At 29.8% G+C, this 8,839-nt stretch overlaps 1 protein-coding gene and 1 non-coding gene across 2 annotated transcripts in view; one reads left to right on the top strand and one right to left on the bottom strand.

Annotated features, from left to right (window-relative positions):
- The window catches only part of Syn2 (Syntrophin-like 2), a 227,035-nt gene that overhangs the window by 141,321 nt on the left and 76,875 nt on the right, over positions 1 to 8,839 (top strand). The window lies entirely within an intron of this gene.
- Positions 7,316 to 7,386, bottom strand: TRNAG-GCC (transfer RNA glycine (anticodon GCC)). The gene has a single exon. It is a non-coding gene; the product is annotated as a tRNA-Gly (tRNA).

The raw sequence follows: 8,839 nt of genomic DNA, 5'->3' as shown, positions 1-8,839 counted from the left end.
TTAAAATTGTATTGCCTGTAATTACAATAAATTATTTATAATGTAACGACTTCTTCTTTACCTTCTCAATTATAGCATGTTTCCAGAAAGAAACCATCTATCAAATAAGTTCCCTATTTTCTATCTTTTTTTTTTTTCTTGGGTTCCCCATGGGGAACATTTAGCAAATGGATACGCTATTGATGTTCTGAGAATGAGTAAAAAAAAAAAAAATCTTCCATTCGTACTGAATTCAAATAGTTAAAAATAAGGTTTAACCAATGGCTGGAACAATGAAAATATTAGTTTTGCATTTTTCATCTCTGATGATTTTTTTGACGCCACCATTTTTCCAAGCCACTACCTTCCTACCTAATTAAAGGATGTTTCCAGAAAGAAACCATCTGTCAAATAAGTTCACTATTTTCTTTCTTGTTTTTTTTTCTTGGGTTCCAAAAATCTATGGGGGAGGGCCACGACTCCCCTCTGCCTGCACCCATGGTCATTATATTTTGAAATGTCTCCTGAACCATGAAATATATACAAAAGCTAGAACAGTTTTTGTCTCTCTGTATTCGTCTTATTTTTTACTACAACTCTATGATTTACTACAATTTGGTAAATGATTACTTTTCCTAAGCATAATTTAACGGAAAGTTATTATATAAAGTGTAATTATTAATTTAAAAAAAGAAAATTTAAAACAAAGGAGCTTTTTTTCCATAAAGCTACAAGAGCTATCGGGATATATCGGGAGTACACTGTTCGAACTGAAGGGAGGACATATTAAATGGGAAATATTGGAAGCAATATAGGTGTGTATATTGGAAGTTGTCAAGTGTTCCATCTAACAAAGTGGTCACTTGGCGAAATGTATAGAACTATCTCACATTGGAGTTATTGCTACAGTTTTCACGGTTGCATTATGCTTTCCCTCCGTCCATTCATTGTATCTTCTGTGATAGATTGTTTGTGATTGCTATCAAAAATTTAATTTTTAAAATTAATTTAAATTGCATTTTTGTCTCAATTTGGTATTTATTCTAATTCTCAAAATTCCATGTTAAAATTAATTGTAAATAGTAACAAATTTTTCCATTTATTTTCATAAATTTATTTTGCTTAAAATCTCTGCATAACATGGTGTATTTTTCAAATATTATTGGAAAATTGTTAAACTGCATTAAAAATGGTGGTTAGTCGCCCAATTTGATTGAAAACCAGCTCCATCGAAAGTTTAAATTTTTAATTCCAAGAAACCTAAAATTACTGAAGTAGTGAAACTACTGTGAAATAATCATGGATGTTAGCTCTTTCGACAACAACAACAATTTCTTTAATCTAGTCGGCATATGATTTTGGCTTTCCTGAAAATTTTATAAATTTAGATGGAGCTGGTTTTGAAGTCACACGCCTTCCTTATGTCAGGCATAACTAGTATGGTAAGAAAAAAAACAAACGTGCAGTAAAATTTTGTATAAATCACCCAAATATTTCAAAAATCGACTTTATAATCCAAATTTCTCAACAAAAAAAAATATATATATATGAAAACTGAAGGAAGAAATTGTAATTAACCATTACGAAGGCAAACAGAATAATTAATTAAAGACCATTAATAGATAATATCTCGTGAATATTCCTGAGTTTGGCTTACTTTTTTTTTTTGCATTGATTTCGACTCTTCACCAGTTTAACAATACATATTTTTACCTCATATTTTTCTTTTCTCTGCCATAATGAGGAAAAAATGAAGCTTTGTAAGGTCTTAGAATACCTTTTCATGATATGAATTTCTGTCGAGGCCTGACTGTACTTGAAGTTTGCGAACAAAAGATGCAAATGCATGGTAATCAGTTGTCCATTCATAACTAAATGATCGATTATATTCCGTCCATTCATCTAAATAAATATTATAAGAACTAAAATGGCAGATTGAATAATTTAGTAAATTTGGTTGTTTTCTAAACATTTAGAGATCTATTTAGCTAAAGATGACGACTCCATTCAATTCTACATTATGTTCAATTCAATATCAGCTAACAACTTCAATATATTTTCAGCTAACCCTTTGATTATAGACTTTAAATATAAATTTATATAAAAATAAATAACTCTTTCTGAACCTTTTGGTATAATTTTCAAGTATGTACGACCTAGAAGTTCAAAATGCTCTCCGTCGATTTAGTTAGGTCGAACTCAAAATAACAATAGGAAGTACCGTCTATCGTCCGGGTGACGATCAAGAAATTAAAAGAAATAGCCGACAAAATAATTATCATTATGAGAGATAATTGACCGTGGATGATGAACGAGAAGAAGATGGTTGGGGGTGCGGTCAATGATAAAAACAAATAAGTTGGATTAACCTATTTTATTGTGCCAACGTTTCGGCTAGAGTTTCTTGAGAGCCTTCTTCAGGGCTAAAAACAGAACAAGATAGCAACCACAGTAAGTATAGAAAAATAAAAAAAAAAGTATAAACAGAATAATTTTACACATAAAATGAATAATTTTACAAAATAGAATTAATAAAATGAAGTGATAAGAGAAGCGGGAAATAAAATGTATACATAGGTAATTGAAAAAGTGGGTAAAATAACATAATTAAGGAAATGAAATAAAAATGAAGTTATATAATGCAAAGAAGTATGAACATATTAGTTATTATTAATTTAAAAATTAAAATATGAAAAGAAAATGAAAATTGAGAGGAAGAAAATATATGTAACAATAATAGTTGATAAAGAGGCAAAACATAAGTAAAGTATACCAAGAAATTAAAAGAAAAAAAAAAAAATTGAAAACACCAATAATAATATAGTGAACAAAACTTATAACGCGGGTAAGGAAAATGGATAAAAGTGGAGAAAATAAGGGGTAAGAGTAAAATAAAGAAAGGGGAAAGAAAACAAAAAAAGAATAAGAAAAATAATAAGAATAAGAAAAACAGGTTCGTTCTACCCACTTTTTCAATTACCTATGTATACATTTTATTTCCCGCTTCTCTCACCACTTCATTTTATTAATTCTATTTTGTAAAATTATTCATTTTATGTGTAAAATTATTCTGTTTATACTTTCTTTTTTTATTTTTCTATACTTACTGTGGTTGTTATCTTGTTCTGTTTTTAGCACTGAAGAAGGCTAAAAACATTAGCCGAAACGTTGGCACAATAAAATAGGTTAATCCAACTTATTTGTGTTTATCATTGACCGCACCCTCAACCATCTTGTCCTCGTTCAAAATAATTATCATTAAAAAATGTTTTGCCGCACTAGCTAAAGTTATTTAGTATTGTACACCTCCATCCATCACATCAGTCCTAATGAATACCATCATTGAGGATCGAAATGTTGCCACTTAATATTTTTTAAAAAACTTTCACTTAAAAGATATAGTAAGTGGGAGTATTGCGATTAGGAAAAATCTCGAATTCCAGTTTTCGACGGACATAGTCGTTTTGAGGTCTCTGAGGTTAAATCAACATGTCTTCATGAAATGTTCTGGTGAAAAGCCCAAAAACAAAAGTCTTATAAAACTGAAATTATATACTTAAGGTAGGTGTATGCCTGGGATGTGACAGTAACTTTTTCGATAAAATTAACTGATGAAAGTGCCATTTTATAAAATCGATTTTTCACATTTTTTCGATGTTCTCAAAAACGGCTTTGATTAAACTCAATGTTTCAGTATGAAATTAAGTTTTCTTTAATATCCGAGAGGGGTCCTATTCATTTTCAAATAGTCTGACTGAGCTTAATGTGATTTTGTTTTTTAAATGTTCTTTAAAAGTACCTACAATTAATTACAGTTCTTATTGTTAGCAATAATAAGTTATGCATAAATACTAAATATAATAACTAAAGGAAAAATAGTGACATCCGATTTGCTGGAAAAGCGGAGACCCCTAGTTCTCACCCGATTGCATCACTGCTTAGTTAACTTTTGTTTAACTGCTTTTCTTGTCGGGAACAAAATTTATATTTATTATTTACATATCGAGTATCCCTAAAATACGAATTTTAATAGGAATAATTAAATAAATTTCTCGTTCATATTTTTCGCCTTCCTTCTGTAGATTAGTTTTCGAAAATGACAAAAACAGAGTTCACTAACTTACACTTGGAAATGTTTGTTGGAGGGTAAGTGAAAGTTGTGTGATGCGCGCACGGCACTAGGTTTTTTCCTCTTTCTTGACCGCATCCCTGACTAACTCCTTATAATATTTTTTTTTATTACTATTTTAGAATTGTTATATATTTCTATGTATTATCAGTCCCTTTAAAGTAGTACCTAAAGACAGCTTCAGCTGCCGAAACGTTCACAAAACACAAAGAAATGTGGTGAAGTAAAAAACTGCCAACTGTAATTTAAGAAATTAAACTTCTTTCACAAAAAATACAGCATTACAGTAAATCAGAAGCAATCCTTGGAACTAGATCTTGGAACTACTTGGACCTGGAGGATGCGACGACTAATCGAGTCCCAGGACGTGACTCCGCAGCCCATTGTACTTCCATTGTCTGTCCTCGGACGTCCCTGCCCTCTCTTCTTCGATTCCTGAGAGCATTCCTGGACTACGGAGGACGGAAAGTAGATATGTTTCTATTGAATGAACAGGACAAATTAAGATATAGTGAGAAATAGAGAGTGCCCTATTATTATGCAAGTTCACTTTCCTAACCTCTTCAATTTTTGGAATTTCGATTTGATTTTGCTGGATCATAACAATGTCATTCGATTTATCTTAGGAGGATATTGTTAATTTATTACCATCTTCTCCAGCTCCCATAACTCTGAAATTTCCAATGGGACAGAATACTACGCATGGATTCTGATAGTAAATCAGACATTACGATGAAATCATACCAGTCATATTTTATTTATTGCATCTGTTTGTAGCTCAATAGATTGATCAAGAAAAGTGCCTCCATAAGAATTTTTTTCTATTAACATTCACAACTGTAGTTAGATAAAAATACATCTAGTAAATTTGATATAAGATTATAATGGTTTGATTAGAGTATAACATTTTTACATTTCCGAGGCCATCTTCTTTTCAGACGCCTCGGAGAGTTGTCAGGAGTGGAAGAGGAAGCAAGGTTAGAAATCAGTAGTTAAAGAGTTGTTAATGGAAGGATTGATCGATAGCTGGTTTAGGGTAGATCGGTTACATATGGAACATTGTGGTCTTTTTATGCATGATTTTATTTGTGACAAAGTAAGGAGCATTGAGGAGCAGTTTACGAAGGATTTTGGATTGTAAGGATGGGATAAAAGAGATATTCGAAGGTTTAATGGAGCCCCAACTCAACTCAACCCAAGCTCAACTCCTAATGTATAGGCTTTATTATGGTCATGTAAATCATTCTTTTGTAATGAATTGGAAATTGAGACCGTTTGATTTGATTCATCTTCATCTTCCAATTTCGACACCATTCTTCGAGGGTTGCGATAAAGAGTAATTTTAATTTTTTCTTTATTGATAAGTATTGTGATCTGTCACCGTTGAGGGCAGTGGTTTCCAATCTTTTTTTAGCGGTGGAACTCTTTTGGTAGAAGCAGGAAAATGGCGGAACCCTTTGATACGGTATAATAATATAAAAATAATATAGTGATTCGTACTTTCAACAAATGATAAGAAATACCTACACAACAACAGCTGTACAAAAGTTGAAGAAAATTGGAGATGATAAGGTTCAAAACTGTGTTGAGTTGACGTAAAATGACACATTATTTATTAATAAAAACAGTATACCGCCCATTACTCCCACCCTTTCCACTTTTAAGATTTCTCTTTATTGACTAATTGAGCTCCTTCAATAATTCGGCTCTTTTAATAAATTATTTAAATAAATAAAAACAGCAATGCTTATTTATTAATCATAAAGTAGGGCTCACTTTTGTAAGGGAAACGTAAAATTATTTTTCCTTATAATTTATTAAGGCCCTTTTACGTTTAACGTTAAAAGAGGGCGCTTCTGATAAGCTGGTCTCTGGATAAAAAAATAAAAAAGTAAACAACATTTATTTTGTGTAACAAAGGTTCCTCCTAATGAAGGATGAATATATAATGAATCAAAAGCTCTTGTAGGAATTTTTAATCAGTTCCACTTTGCAATAAGTTCAAGGCAAAGTAGCAATCTTACTTTAATTCCAGTCCAACATTTTTTTTTTTCTTTTTTGTAACATCAACCAGAATTTTAAATCAATCTGCATAATAATTTTATATTAGTTCGTTATAGAAGATTTTAATAATCTATATTGATTGAATTATTATTGGAATACAGTTTTAAGTTATTAGCAGATACAAAATTGTTTTCTAAACTTTCCAATTCTTTAACGTAACTAAACCGTAACGTAACTAAACTATTTTACATTTTTTGGACAAATCTAAGCCAATTAATGTAGGAGTGCGTAAATGCTCGCAGAGTCCAATTTCTAAAAGAATTTCTTAAAGTTGTAAATTGCCAGGAATCTTGATTTGGGTGATCGAAGTATTGAAAATGAAATCAAAATATTACATAAAAGGTAAAATATGTATTGTCAGTAGCAAAAATAATATATAACGTATAGTATATATTAGTGTTAATGGAATTAAATAGTACAAATACAATTTTTATAGCAGAAGAATCAATAAAGAATTAATTATTTTAAACTAAATAAAACAAAAGTGGAGTCTTCTTTAACAAAAACATTAAGTTGTGGATGAAAGTAGTATAGATACATATATATTTAATCAATATGATGTATTAAAATATAGGACATTGGGGAAACAAAGGCGTATTTCTCAGTTTTTTACCCGATCAATAAATGGATTATTTTTACCAGTTAGGTATATTTCTATTGAAATCCAATCTTTGTTAATAAGTCTTATGTCAGATTTTTATTCTTAATTATGATTATTGCTCCTTATAAAATATTACTACATATGGTTTTTTTTTTAATTTCATTTTTAGAGTTATGTTTTATATCATTGATTTGTCATTGTTTGTCTCTTATTAATTATAAATATTAATGTTTATGTAATACGATGTTCTTGGCATTAATAATTTTATTTTATCTGCTTATTTAGAATTAACTTATAATATTGAAGATACTGCATTTAACTTGTTATGTTACTGCCATAGTTTAAGGGAAAAGTCAATTTAATCTCATTAATTATGTTAATAACAATTAACTTAATCTCATTAATTATGTTACATTCTGAGAATTTAGTTCCTCCAGAATGGAAAAAAAAATATCACGCAAGATTAATTTAATAAGGTTCCATTATTTAATTAAATTATTAAGAAAACGTAAAAGCTTTATGTGAAAAAATAAATATATATATGCATCGGCCGGGAATCGAACCCGGGCCGCCCGCGTGGCAGGCGAGCATTCTACCACTGAACCACCGATGCTTATGAGTAGATCTCGACGAGTTGGTCTTATAACTTTCAAATGCTGAAAATAATGACAAAGATCAGTGTTTTACATCCCTATTTTTTATCTATTTTTCAGTATTTATTTGTTTTGCCTACTAATATTTGATTTCTTTAATGTATCTATTGCTAAGTTGTAAAAGGTCCAATCTTAATTTTTTATTTTTTTCCACCCACAATTTTCAGTTTATTAATTCTACAAACGCTAATGTGTAAAAAACAAAACAAATAAAAACTAGGTTATATTTGAAGATTTACAAAATTTAAAACTTTTGGGATAAAAAAAAATTTTACATTGGACCTTTTAGAACCAAACCTGAGTATATAAGATGTACATAGTTGATTTTGGTTTTGCTAATTTCTTTCTTAGCATAGTGTGTGTATTTATGTCTGTCTATTCTCAATATATATTTTTTACTTGTATAACCTCTGAAACATGACACAATTGTGTTCTTTATTCTCATCATATTCTTTTCTTTTGTTTTTTGTTTTTTTTTAAACTTATTTATTCATTCAAGTTTTTCTTGTAACCGGCTTTTTATTATATTTTCCTTTGAATCTATGTGTTAGTCTTATTCTCGTAAAATGTATCTATTTGTTTGTTTTTGGTAAACTGATCTACTGCTCTGACTATGAATGGTCTGATCTCACATTGCCATCTAATATTGAATTTGTTTAGCGGATCACTGAAGAGGATCTAGGAGGGTGAATTCCGGAGAGCGAATTTGTTGATAGGGTGAATTAAAAAATTGTGAAATGGTGAAATTGGAGGAGCAGAGATGAGAAAGAAAAAAAGGAATGAATTGAAACATTTGTATTTGGTGTATAGACCGAAATTGATTGTAAAAGGAAACTAGGAGAAAAAAAATTGTTTATTACATCTCTTTATATCTTATTATACCATGTATGTATAATTTATATATGTCCGATTACGGATTGATAAGTATGCTGTGTGAGATAGCAACCTGATGTATTTAGGCAGCATAGATAAATAAAGTATTTCTCTCATATATTTTACTCTACTCTCTCATATATTTTAGTTCTGAAACTAAAGTTTGTGTTATTTTTCTTATAACGATGAAACAATTTGTGCATACCCCAAATTAAATATAGTTCAGGTCATTATAAGCATTTACGTTGAATTATACCGAGGTCTTACTGTTAAGAATATACCATAAATTTTCCAAAAGAAAACAAATGTGACTTTGTGTTTAATTAACATGTTGGATCCTCTAGATACTGTTATTGTTTGAAAATTGCCTGAGAATCGTTTATTATTTTAGATGTTTTCTCTCATGGGGTTCATCGCTCTTTCATGACGCAGGGCTTGTTTTAATTTAATTACTCTTTACATTTTTCAAGCTTTCTATTTAGTATTTATTGTCATATAAATAATCAGTTAGTATTGAGATCTAGTAAATATATATATATA

Source organism: Halyomorpha halys, unplaced genomic scaffold (assembly GCF_000696795.3).
Source record: "Halyomorpha halys isolate HHAL.00 unplaced genomic scaffold, Hhal_1.1 Scaffold1265.1, whole genome shotgun sequence".
In the NCBI taxonomy this organism is placed as follows: domain Eukaryota; kingdom Metazoa; phylum Arthropoda; class Insecta; order Hemiptera; family Pentatomidae; genus Halyomorpha; species Halyomorpha halys.
The sequence above is the reverse complement of the archived record's forward strand: the minus strand, read 5'-3'. Positions and strand labels throughout refer to the sequence as shown.